The 9,746-nt window shown below is 45.3% G+C and overlaps 32 non-coding genes across 32 annotated transcripts; 22 read left to right on the top strand and 10 right to left on the bottom strand.

The window, feature by feature from the left end:
* The first annotated feature begins 3 nt into the window (after nucleotides 1-3).
* On the top strand, nucleotides 4-75 carry Trnaw-cca (transfer RNA tryptophan (anticodon CCA)). The gene has a single exon. It is a non-coding gene; the product is annotated as a tRNA-Trp (tRNA).
* Nucleotides 76-393: 318 nt separating this feature from the next.
* Nucleotides 394-465, top strand: Trnac-gca (transfer RNA cysteine (anticodon GCA)). Its single transcript has one exon. It is a non-coding gene; the product is annotated as a tRNA-Cys (tRNA).
* A 274-nt stretch (nucleotides 466-739) lies between these two features.
* On the bottom strand, nucleotides 740-811 carry Trnaa-cgc (transfer RNA alanine (anticodon CGC)). Its single transcript has one exon. It is a non-coding gene; the product is annotated as a tRNA-Ala (tRNA).
* A 118-nt stretch (nucleotides 812-929) lies between these two features.
* On the top strand, nucleotides 930-1,001 carry Trnaw-cca (transfer RNA tryptophan (anticodon CCA)). Its single transcript has one exon. It is a non-coding gene; the product is annotated as a tRNA-Trp (tRNA).
* A 318-nt stretch (nucleotides 1,002-1,319) lies between these two features.
* Trnac-gca (transfer RNA cysteine (anticodon GCA)) lies at nucleotides 1,320-1,391 on the top strand. The gene has a single exon. It is a non-coding gene; the product is annotated as a tRNA-Cys (tRNA).
* A 274-nt stretch (nucleotides 1,392-1,665) lies between these two features.
* Trnaa-cgc (transfer RNA alanine (anticodon CGC)) lies at nucleotides 1,666-1,737 on the bottom strand. Its single transcript has one exon. It is a non-coding gene; the product is annotated as a tRNA-Ala (tRNA).
* Nucleotides 1,738-1,855: 118 nt separating this feature from the next.
* Trnaw-cca (transfer RNA tryptophan (anticodon CCA)) lies at nucleotides 1,856-1,927 on the top strand. The gene has a single exon. It is a non-coding gene; the product is annotated as a tRNA-Trp (tRNA).
* Nucleotides 1,928-2,245: 318 nt separating this feature from the next.
* Nucleotides 2,246-2,317, top strand: Trnac-gca (transfer RNA cysteine (anticodon GCA)). Its single transcript has one exon. It is a non-coding gene; the product is annotated as a tRNA-Cys (tRNA).
* A 274-nt stretch (nucleotides 2,318-2,591) lies between these two features.
* On the bottom strand, nucleotides 2,592-2,663 carry Trnaa-cgc (transfer RNA alanine (anticodon CGC)). Its single transcript has one exon. It is a non-coding gene; the product is annotated as a tRNA-Ala (tRNA).
* Nucleotides 2,664-2,781: 118 nt separating this feature from the next.
* On the top strand, nucleotides 2,782-2,853 carry Trnaw-cca (transfer RNA tryptophan (anticodon CCA)). The gene has a single exon. It is a non-coding gene; the product is annotated as a tRNA-Trp (tRNA).
* A 318-nt stretch (nucleotides 2,854-3,171) lies between these two features.
* On the top strand, nucleotides 3,172-3,243 carry Trnac-gca (transfer RNA cysteine (anticodon GCA)). Its single transcript has one exon. It is a non-coding gene; the product is annotated as a tRNA-Cys (tRNA).
* A 274-nt stretch (nucleotides 3,244-3,517) lies between these two features.
* Trnaa-cgc (transfer RNA alanine (anticodon CGC)) lies at nucleotides 3,518-3,589 on the bottom strand. The gene has a single exon. It is a non-coding gene; the product is annotated as a tRNA-Ala (tRNA).
* Nucleotides 3,590-3,707: 118 nt separating this feature from the next.
* Trnaw-cca (transfer RNA tryptophan (anticodon CCA)) lies at nucleotides 3,708-3,779 on the top strand. The gene has a single exon. It is a non-coding gene; the product is annotated as a tRNA-Trp (tRNA).
* A 318-nt stretch (nucleotides 3,780-4,097) lies between these two features.
* On the top strand, nucleotides 4,098-4,169 carry Trnac-gca (transfer RNA cysteine (anticodon GCA)). Its single transcript has one exon. It is a non-coding gene; the product is annotated as a tRNA-Cys (tRNA).
* Nucleotides 4,170-4,443: 274 nt separating this feature from the next.
* On the bottom strand, nucleotides 4,444-4,515 carry Trnaa-cgc (transfer RNA alanine (anticodon CGC)). The gene has a single exon. It is a non-coding gene; the product is annotated as a tRNA-Ala (tRNA).
* Nucleotides 4,516-4,633: 118 nt separating this feature from the next.
* On the top strand, nucleotides 4,634-4,705 carry Trnaw-cca (transfer RNA tryptophan (anticodon CCA)). The gene has a single exon. It is a non-coding gene; the product is annotated as a tRNA-Trp (tRNA).
* A 318-nt stretch (nucleotides 4,706-5,023) lies between these two features.
* Nucleotides 5,024-5,095, top strand: Trnac-gca (transfer RNA cysteine (anticodon GCA)). Its single transcript has one exon. It is a non-coding gene; the product is annotated as a tRNA-Cys (tRNA).
* A 274-nt stretch (nucleotides 5,096-5,369) lies between these two features.
* Trnaa-cgc (transfer RNA alanine (anticodon CGC)) lies at nucleotides 5,370-5,441 on the bottom strand. Its single transcript has one exon. It is a non-coding gene; the product is annotated as a tRNA-Ala (tRNA).
* A 118-nt stretch (nucleotides 5,442-5,559) lies between these two features.
* Nucleotides 5,560-5,631, top strand: Trnaw-cca (transfer RNA tryptophan (anticodon CCA)). Its single transcript has one exon. It is a non-coding gene; the product is annotated as a tRNA-Trp (tRNA).
* Nucleotides 5,632-5,949: 318 nt separating this feature from the next.
* Nucleotides 5,950-6,021, top strand: Trnac-gca (transfer RNA cysteine (anticodon GCA)). Its single transcript has one exon. It is a non-coding gene; the product is annotated as a tRNA-Cys (tRNA).
* Nucleotides 6,022-6,295: 274 nt separating this feature from the next.
* On the bottom strand, nucleotides 6,296-6,367 carry Trnaa-cgc (transfer RNA alanine (anticodon CGC)). Its single transcript has one exon. It is a non-coding gene; the product is annotated as a tRNA-Ala (tRNA).
* Nucleotides 6,368-6,485: 118 nt separating this feature from the next.
* Nucleotides 6,486-6,557, top strand: Trnaw-cca (transfer RNA tryptophan (anticodon CCA)). Its single transcript has one exon. It is a non-coding gene; the product is annotated as a tRNA-Trp (tRNA).
* Nucleotides 6,558-6,875: 318 nt separating this feature from the next.
* Trnac-gca (transfer RNA cysteine (anticodon GCA)) lies at nucleotides 6,876-6,947 on the top strand. Its single transcript has one exon. It is a non-coding gene; the product is annotated as a tRNA-Cys (tRNA).
* Nucleotides 6,948-7,221: 274 nt separating this feature from the next.
* Nucleotides 7,222-7,293, bottom strand: Trnaa-cgc (transfer RNA alanine (anticodon CGC)). The gene has a single exon. It is a non-coding gene; the product is annotated as a tRNA-Ala (tRNA).
* A 118-nt stretch (nucleotides 7,294-7,411) lies between these two features.
* On the top strand, nucleotides 7,412-7,483 carry Trnaw-cca (transfer RNA tryptophan (anticodon CCA)). The gene has a single exon. It is a non-coding gene; the product is annotated as a tRNA-Trp (tRNA).
* Nucleotides 7,484-7,801: 318 nt separating this feature from the next.
* Nucleotides 7,802-7,873, top strand: Trnac-gca (transfer RNA cysteine (anticodon GCA)). The gene has a single exon. It is a non-coding gene; the product is annotated as a tRNA-Cys (tRNA).
* A 274-nt stretch (nucleotides 7,874-8,147) lies between these two features.
* On the bottom strand, nucleotides 8,148-8,219 carry Trnaa-cgc (transfer RNA alanine (anticodon CGC)). The gene has a single exon. It is a non-coding gene; the product is annotated as a tRNA-Ala (tRNA).
* Nucleotides 8,220-8,337: 118 nt separating this feature from the next.
* Nucleotides 8,338-8,409, top strand: Trnaw-cca (transfer RNA tryptophan (anticodon CCA)). The gene has a single exon. It is a non-coding gene; the product is annotated as a tRNA-Trp (tRNA).
* Nucleotides 8,410-8,727: 318 nt separating this feature from the next.
* Trnac-gca (transfer RNA cysteine (anticodon GCA)) lies at nucleotides 8,728-8,799 on the top strand. The gene has a single exon. It is a non-coding gene; the product is annotated as a tRNA-Cys (tRNA).
* Nucleotides 8,800-9,073: 274 nt separating this feature from the next.
* Trnaa-cgc (transfer RNA alanine (anticodon CGC)) lies at nucleotides 9,074-9,145 on the bottom strand. Its single transcript has one exon. It is a non-coding gene; the product is annotated as a tRNA-Ala (tRNA).
* Nucleotides 9,146-9,263: 118 nt separating this feature from the next.
* Nucleotides 9,264-9,335, top strand: Trnaw-cca (transfer RNA tryptophan (anticodon CCA)). The gene has a single exon. It is a non-coding gene; the product is annotated as a tRNA-Trp (tRNA).
* A 318-nt stretch (nucleotides 9,336-9,653) lies between these two features.
* On the top strand, nucleotides 9,654-9,725 carry Trnac-gca (transfer RNA cysteine (anticodon GCA)). The gene has a single exon. It is a non-coding gene; the product is annotated as a tRNA-Cys (tRNA).
* Nucleotides 9,726-9,746: the final 21 nt, after the last annotated feature.

Genomic DNA, 9,746 nt, shown 5'->3' with positions numbered 1-9,746 from the left:
GTCGACTCCGTGGCGCAACGGTAGCGCGTCTGACTCCAGATCAGAAGGTTGCGTGTTCAAATCACGTCGGGGTCACAATGAAATTTTCGTTTACGAAAGCCATAGGCGAGTATGTCAGTTTAATCAGATACCAAACGATTACAAAGAACGGACGAACAGAACTTGCTTGAAAAAAGCTACTAGTGCAATTTTCGCATTCTGACATTAAGGTGAAGGCGCCGACTCGCACTTTCTCCAGGCGCGAGGTGTCTAGTATTTTTGATATTTATATCGTTTAACGCTAATATATAACTGAGAGATAATGATTACACGATATTTTGCTCGATTAGACGTCTTTAGCCAGGCAGAGTGTAATATTTTTCGTTAAGTTATGGGAATAGGAAGATCGTGAAAGGGGGTATAGCTCAGTCGTAGAGCATTCGACTGCAGATCGAGAGGTCCCCGGTTCAATCCCGGGTGCCCCCTTCATTTTTCAGTATCTCGAAAAAACAAAAGACGATTGTCGCGGTGAGTTGCAAATACATGTTTGAGATGCACTCCGCACGCCATACCGAAGGCTTTGGAGCAACATTTCAATGGGAGGATCGCAGCCAAGGGTCTTGCAGGTCATCGTCCTGCCGCCATGAGGTCGAACTGTACGAAATCCACTTGCTTGGGGGAAGAATCTTGTACACTGAATTTTATAGAATATGGTGATAGGCAAAAGTTTTCATGTACTGCTGCACGGAGAAACAAAAATTGGAGGAGCTGGGATTTGAACCCAGGACTTTCTGCATGCGAAGCAGACACTCTACCACTGAGTTACACCCCCGCCAGAGCAAGTACATCTGGGACGAGTCTCTCCTGGATACTACTGTCATTATTTCTTAGGTTTGAACGGTACAGTAAGTTTTCGAGGAACCTATTCATGACAAGACCTAAGCAGCGTCGACTCCGTGGCGCAACGGTAGCGCGTCTGACTCCAGATCAGAAGGTTGCGTGTTCAAATCACGTCGGGGTCACAATGAAATTTTCGTTTACGAAAGCCATAGGCGAGTATGTCAGTTTAATCAGATACCAAACGATTACAAAGAACGGACGAACAGAACTTGCTTGAAAAAAGCTACTAGTGCAATTTTCGCATTCTGACATTAAGGTGAAGGCGCCGACTCGCACTTTCTCCAGGCGCGAGGTGTCTAGTATTTTTGATATTTATATCGTTTAACGCTAATATATAACTGAGAGATAATGATTACACGATATTTTGCTCGATTAGACGTCTTTAGCCAGGCAGAGTGTAATATTTTTCGTTAAGTTATGGGAATAGGAAGATCGTGAAAGGGGGTATAGCTCAGTCGTAGAGCATTCGACTGCAGATCGAGAGGTCCCCGGTTCAATCCCGGGTGCCCCCTTCATTTTTCAGTATCTCGAAAAAACAAAAGACGATTGTCGCGGTGAGTTGCAAATACATGTTTGAGATGCACTCCGCACGCCATACCGAAGGCTTTGGAGCAACATTTCAATGGGAGGATCGCAGCCAAGGGTCTTGCAGGTCATCGTCCTGCCGCCATGAGGTCGAACTGTACGAAATCCACTTGCTTGGGGGAAGAATCTTGTACACTGAATTTTATAGAATATGGTGATAGGCAAAAGTTTTCATGTACTGCTGCACGGAGAAACAAAAATTGGAGGAGCTGGGATTTGAACCCAGGACTTTCTGCATGCGAAGCAGACACTCTACCACTGAGTTACACCCCCGCCAGAGCAAGTACATCTGGGACGAGTCTCTCCTGGATACTACTGTCATTATTTCTTAGGTTTGAACGGTACAGTAAGTTTTCGAGGAACCTATTCATGACAAGACCTAAGCAGCGTCGACTCCGTGGCGCAACGGTAGCGCGTCTGACTCCAGATCAGAAGGTTGCGTGTTCAAATCACGTCGGGGTCACAATGAAATTTTCGTTTACGAAAGCCATAGGCGAGTATGTCAGTTTAATCAGATACCAAACGATTACAAAGAACGGACGAACAGAACTTGCTTGAAAAAAGCTACTAGTGCAATTTTCGCATTCTGACATTAAGGTGAAGGCGCCGACTCGCACTTTCTCCAGGCGCGAGGTGTCTAGTATTTTTGATATTTATATCGTTTAACGCTAATATATAACTGAGAGATAATGATTACACGATATTTTGCTCGATTAGACGTCTTTAGCCAGGCAGAGTGTAATATTTTTCGTTAAGTTATGGGAATAGGAAGATCGTGAAAGGGGGTATAGCTCAGTCGTAGAGCATTCGACTGCAGATCGAGAGGTCCCCGGTTCAATCCCGGGTGCCCCCTTCATTTTTCAGTATCTCGAAAAAACAAAAGACGATTGTCGCGGTGAGTTGCAAATACATGTTTGAGATGCACTCCGCACGCCATACCGAAGGCTTTGGAGCAACATTTCAATGGGAGGATCGCAGCCAAGGGTCTTGCAGGTCATCGTCCTGCCGCCATGAGGTCGAACTGTACGAAATCCACTTGCTTGGGGGAAGAATCTTGTACACTGAATTTTATAGAATATGGTGATAGGCAAAAGTTTTCATGTACTGCTGCACGGAGAAACAAAAATTGGAGGAGCTGGGATTTGAACCCAGGACTTTCTGCATGCGAAGCAGACACTCTACCACTGAGTTACACCCCCGCCAGAGCAAGTACATCTGGGACGAGTCTCTCCTGGATACTACTGTCATTATTTCTTAGGTTTGAACGGTACAGTAAGTTTTCGAGGAACCTATTCATGACAAGACCTAAGCAGCGTCGACTCCGTGGCGCAACGGTAGCGCGTCTGACTCCACATCAGAAGGTTGCGTGTTCAAATCACGTCGGGGTCACAATGAAATTTTCGTTTACGAAAGCCATAGGCGAGTATGTCAGTTTAATCAGATACCAAACGATTACAAAGAACGGACGAACAGAACTTGCTTGAAAAAAGCTACTAGTGCAATTTTCGCATTCTGACATTAAGGTGAAGGCGCCGACTCGCACTTTCTCCAGGCGCGAGGTGTCTAGTATTTTTGATATTTATATCGTTTAACGCTAATATATAACTGAGAGATAATGATTACACGATATTTTGCTCGATTAGACGTCTTTAGCCAGGCAGAGTGTAATATTTTTCGTTAAGTTATGGGAATAGGAAGATCGTGAAAGGGGGTATAGCTCAGTCGTAGAGCATTCGACTGCAGATCGAGAGGTCCCCGGTTCAATCCCGGGTGCCCCCTTCATTTTTCAGTATCTCGAAAAAACAAAAGACGATTGTCGCGGTGAGTTGCAAATACATGTTTGAGATGCACTCCGCACGCCATACCGAAGGCTTTGGAGCAACATTTCAATGGGAGGATCGCAGCCAAGGGTCTTGCAGGTCATCGTCCTGCCGCCATGAGGTCGAACTGTACGAAATCCACTTGCTTGGGGGAAGAATCTTGTACACTGAATTTTATAGAATATGGTGATAGGCAAAAGTTTTCATGTACTGCTGCACGGAGAAACAAAAATTGGAGGAGCTGGGATTTGAACCCAGGACTTTCTGCATGCGAAGCAGACACTCTACCACTGAGTTACACCCCCGCCAGAGCAAGTACAATTGGGACGAGTCTCTCCTGGATACTACTGTCATTATTTCTTAGGTTTGAACGGTACAGTAAGTTTTCGAGGAACCTATTCATGACAAGACCTAAGCAGCGTCGACTCCGTGGCGCAACGGTAGCGCGTCTGACTCCAGATCAGAAGGTTGCGTGTTCGAATCACGTCGGGGTCACAATGAAATTTTCGTTTACGAAAGCCATAGGCGAGTATGTCAGTTTAATCAGATACCAAACGATTACAAAGAACGGACGAACAGAACTTGCTTGAAAAAAGCTACTAGTGCAATTTTCGCATTCTGACATTAAGGTGAAGGCGCCGACTCGCACTTTCTCCAGGCGCGAGGTGTCTAGTATTTTTGATATTTATATCGTTTAACGCTAATATATAACTGAGAGATAATGATTACACGATATTTTGCTCGATTAGACGTCTTTAGCCAGGCAGAGTGTAATATTTTTCGTTAAGTTATGGGAATAGGAAGATCGTGAAAGGGGGTATAGCTCAGTCGTAGAGCATTCGACTGCAGATCGAGAGGTCCCCGGTTCAATCCCGGGTGCCCCCTTCATTTTTCAGTATCTCGAAAAAACAAAAGACGATTGTCGCGGTGAGTTGGAAATACATGTTTGAGATGCAATCCGCACGCCATACCGAAGGCTTTGGAGCAACATTTCAATGGGAGGATCGCAGCCAAGGGTCTTGCAGGTCATCGTCCTGCCGCCATGAGGTCGAACTGTACGAAATCCACTTGCTTGGGGGAAGAATCTTGTACACTGAATTTTATAGAATATGGTGATAGGCAAAAGTTTTCATGTACTGCTGCACGGAGAAACAAAAATTGGAGGAGCTGGGATTTGAACCCAGGACTTTCTGCATGCGAAGCAGACACTCTACCACTGAGTTACACCCCCGCCAGAGCAAGTACATCTGGGACGAGTCTCTCCTGGATACTACTGTCATTATTTCTTAGGTTTGAACGGTACAGTAAGTTTTCGAGGAACCTATTCATGACAAGACCTAAGCAGCGTCGACTCCGTGGCGCAACGGTAGCGCGTCTGACTCCAGATCAGAAGGTTGCGTGTTCAAATCACGTCGGGGTCACAATGAAATTTTCGTTTACGAAAGCCATAGGCGAGTATGTCAGTTTAATCAGATACCAAACGATTACAAAGAACGGACGAACAGAACTTGCTTGAAAAAAGCTACTAGTGCAATTTTCGCATTCTGACATTAAGGTGAAGGCGCCGACTCGCACTTTCTCCAGGCGCGAGGTGTCTAGTATTTTTGATATTTATATCGTTTAACGCTAATATATAACTGAGAGATAATGATTACACGATATTTTGCTCGATTAGACGTCTTTAGCCAGGCAGAGTGTAATATTTTTCGTTAAGTTATGGGAATAGGAAGATCGTGAAAGGGGGTATAGCTCAGTCGTAGAGCATTCGACTGCAGATCGAGAGGTCCCCGGTTCAATCCCGGGTGCCCCCTTCATTTTTCAGTATCTCGAAAAAACAAAAGACGATTGTCGCGGTGAGTTGCAAATACATGTTTGAGATGCACTCCGCACGCCATACCGAAGGCTTTGGAGCAACATTTCAATGGGAGGATCGCAGCCAAGGGTCTTGCAGGTCATCGTCCTGCCGCCATGAGGTCGAACTGTACGAAATCCACTTGCTTGGGGGAAGAATCTTGTACACTGAATTTTATAGAATATGGTGATAGGCAAAAGTTTTCATGTACTGCTGCACGGAGAAACAAAAATTGGAGGAGCTGGGATTTGAACCCAGGACTTTCTGCATGCGAAGCAGACACTCTACCACTGAGTTACACCCCCGCCAGAGCAAGTACATCTGGGACGAGTCTCTCCTGGATACTACTGTCATTATTTCTTAGGTTTGAACGGTACAGTAAGTTTTCGAGGAACCTATTCATGACAAGACCTAAGCAGCGTCGACTCCGTGGCGCAACGGTAGCGCGTCTGACTCCAGATCAGAAGGTTGCGTGTTCAAATCACGTCGGGGTCACAATGAAATTTTCGTTTACGAAAGCCATAGGCGAGTATGTCAGTTTAATCAGATACCAAACGATTACAAAGAACGGACGAACAGAACTTGCTTGAAAAAAGCTACTAGTGCAATTTTCGCATTCTGACATTAAGGTGAAGGCGCCGACTCGCACTTTCTCCAGGCGCGAGGTGTCTAGTATTTTTGATATTTATATCGTTTAACGCTAATATATAACTGAGAGATAATGATTACACGATATTTTGCTCGATTAGACGTCTTTAGCCAGGCAGAGTGTAATATTTTTCGTTAAGTTATGGGAATAGGAAGATCGTGAAAGGGGGTATAGCTCAGTCGTAGAGCATTCGACTGCAGATCGAGAGGTCCCCGGTTCAATCCCGGGTGCCCCCTTCATTTTTCAGTATCTCGAAAAAACAAAAGACGATTGTCGCGGTGAGTTGCAAATACATGTTTGAGATGCACTCCGCACGCCATACCGAAGGCTTTGGAGCAACATTTCAATGGGAGGATCGCAGCCAAGGGTCTTGCAGGTCATCGTCCTGCCGCCATGAGGTCGAACTGTACGAAATCCACTTGCTTGGGGGAAGAATCTTGTACACTGAATTTTATAGAATATGGTGATAGGCAAAAGTTTTCATGTACTGCTGCACGGAGAAACAAAAATTGGAGGAGCTGGGATTTGAACCCAGGACTTTCTGCATGCGAAGCAGACACTCTACCACTGAGTTACACCCCCGCCAGAGCAAGTACATCTGGGACGAGTCTCTCCTGGATACTACTGTCATTATTTCTTAGGTTTGAACGGTACAGTAAGTTTTCGAGGAACCTATTCATGACAAGACCTAAGCAGCGTCGACTCCGTGGCGCAACGGTAGCGCGTCTGACTCCAGATCAGAAGGTTGCGTGTTCAAATCACGTCGGGGTCACAATGAAATTTTCGTTTACGAAAGCCATAGGCGAGTATGTCAGTTTAATCAGATACCAAACGATTACAAAGAACGGACGAACAGAACTTGCTTGAAAAAAGCTACTAGTGCAATTTTCGCATTCTGACATTAAGGTGAAGGCGCCGACTCGCACTTTCTCCAGGCGCGAGGTGTCTAGTATTTTTGATATTTATATCGTTTAACGCTAATATATAACTGAGAGATAATGATTACACGATATTTTGCTCGATTAGACGTCTTTAGCCAGGCAGAGTGTAATATTTTTCGTTAAGTTATGGGAATAGGAAGATCGTGAAAGGGGGTATAGCTCAGTCGTAGAGCATTCGACTGCAGATCGAGAGGTCCCCGGTTCAATCCCGGGTGCCCCCTTCATTTTTCAGTATCTCGAAAAAACAAAAGACGATTGTCGCGGTGAGTTGCAAATACATGTTTGAGATGCACTCCGCACGCCATACCGAAGGCTTTGGAGCAACATTTCAATGGGAGGATCGCAGCCAAGGGTCTTGCAGGTCATCGTCCTGCCGCCATGAGGTCGAACTGTACGAAATCCACTTGCTTGGGGGAAGAATCTTGTACACTGAATTTTATAGAATATGGTGATAGGCAAAAGTTTTCATGTACTGCTGCACGGAGAAACAAAAATTGGAGGAGCTGGGATTTGAACCCAGGACTTTCTGCATGCGAAGCAGACACTCTACCACTGAGTTACACCCCCGCCAGAGCAAGTACATCTGGGACGAGTCTCTCCTGGATACTACTGTCATTATTTCTTAGGTTTGAACGGTACAGTAAGTTTTCGAGGAACCTATTCATGACAAGACCTAAGCAGCGTCGACTCCGTGGCGCAACGGTAGCGCGTCTGACTCCACATCAGAAGGTTGCGTGTTCAAATCACGTCGGGGTCACAATGAAATTTTCGTTTACGAAAGCCATAGGCGAGTATGTCAGTTTAATCAGATACCAAACGATTACAAAGAACGGACGAACAGAACTTGCTTGAAAAAAGCTACTAGTGCAATTTTCGCATTCTGACATTAAGGTGAAGGCGCCGACTCGCACTTTCTCCAGGCGCGAGGTGTCTAGTATTTTTGATATTTATATCGTTTAACGCTAATATATAACTGAGAGATAATGATTACACGATATTTTGCTCGATTAGACGTCTTTAGCCAGGCAGAGTGTAATATTTTTCGTTAAGTTATGGGAATAGGAAGATCGTGAAAGGGGGTATAGCTCAGTCGTAGAGCATTCGACTGCAGATCGAGAGGTCCCCGGTTCAATCCCGGGTGCCCCCTTCATTTTTCAGTATCTCGAAAAAACAAAAGACGATTGTCGCGGTGAGTTGCAAATACATGTTTGAGATGCACTCCGCACGCCATACCGAAGGCTTTGGAGCAACATTTCAATGGGAGGATCGCAGCCAAGGGTCTTGCAGGTCATCGTCCTGCCGCCATGAGGTCGAACTGTACGAAATCCACTTGCTTGGGGGAAGAATCTTGTACACTGAATTTTATAGAATATGGTGATAGGCAAAAGTTTTCATGTACTGCTGCACGGAGAAACAAAAATTGGAGGAGCTGGGATTTGAACCCAGGACTTTCTGCATGCGAAGCAGACACTCTACCACTGAGTTACACCCCCGCCAGAGCAAGTACAATTGGGACGAGTCTCTCCTGGATACTACTGTCATTATTTCTTAGGTTTGAACGGTACAGTAAGTTTTCGAGGAACCTATTCATGACAAGACCTAAGCAGCGTCGACTCCGTGGCGCAACGGTAGCGCGTCTGACTCCAGATCAGAAGGTTGCGTGTTCGAATCACGTCGGGGTCACAATGAAATTTTCGTTTACGAAAGCCATAGGCGAGTATGTCAGTTTAATCAGATACCAAACGATTACAAAGAACGGACGAACAGAACTTGCTTGAAAAAAGCTACTAGTGCAATTTTCGCATTCTGACATTAAGGTGAAGGCGCCGACTCGCACTTTCTCCAGGCGCGAGGTGTCTAGTATTTTTGATATTTATATCGTTTAACGCTAATATATAACTGAGAGATAATGATTACACGATATTTTGCTCGATTAGACGTCTTTAGCCAGGCAGAGTGTAATATTTTTCGTTAAGTTATGGGAATAGGAAGATCGTGAAAGGGGGTATAGCTCAGTCGTAGAGCATTCGACTGCAGATCGAGAGGTCCCCGGTTCAATCCCGGGTGCCCCCTTCATTTTTCAGTATCTCGAAAAAACAAAAGACGATTGTCGCGGTGAGTTGGAAATACATGTTTGAGATGCAATCCGCACGCCATACCGAAGGCTTTGGAGCAACATTTCAATGGGAGGATCGCAGCCAAGGGTCTTGCAGGTCATCGTCCTGCCGCCATGAGGTCGAACTGTACGAAATCCACTTGCTTGGGGGAAGAATCTTGTACACTGAATTTTATAGAATATGGTGATAGGCAAAAGTTTTCATGTACTGCTGCACGGAGAAACAAAAATTGGAGGAGCTGGGATTTGAACCCAGGACTTTCTGCATGCGAAGCAGACACTCTACCACTGAGTTACACCCCCGCCAGAGCAAGTACATCTGGGACGAGTCTCTCCTGGATACTACTGTCATTATTTCTTAGGTTTGAACGGTACAGTAAGTTTTCGAGGAACCTATTCATGACAAGACCTAAGCAGCGTCGACTCCGTGGCGCAACGGTAGCGCGTCTGACTCCAGATCAGAAGGTTGCGTGTTCAAATCACGTCGGGGTCACAATGAAATTTTCGTTTACGAAAGCCATAGGCGAGTATGTCAGTTTAATCAGATACCAAACGATTACAAAGAACGGACGAACAGAACTTGCTTGAAAAAAGCTACTAGTGCAATTTTCGCATTCTGACATTAAGGTGAAGGCGCCGACTCGCACTTTCTCCAGGCGCGAGGTGTCTAGTATTTTTGATATTTATATCGTTTAACGCTAATATATAACTGAGAGATAATGATTACACGATATTTTGCTCGATTAGACGTCTTTAGCCAGGCAGAGTGTAATATTTTTCGTTAAGTTATGGGAATAGGAAGATCGTGAAAGGGGGTATAGCTCAGTCGTAGAGCATTCGACTGCAGATCGAGAGGTCCCCGGTTCAATCCCGGGTGCCCCCTTCATTTTTCAGTATCTCGAAA

Source organism: Schistocerca cancellata, chromosome 3, assembly GCF_023864275.1.
Source record: "Schistocerca cancellata isolate TAMUIC-IGC-003103 chromosome 3, iqSchCanc2.1, whole genome shotgun sequence".
NCBI classification, from domain to species: Eukaryota; Metazoa; Arthropoda; class Insecta; order Orthoptera; family Acrididae; genus Schistocerca; species Schistocerca cancellata.
This window is presented reverse-complemented; position numbering and strand designations above follow the sequence as displayed.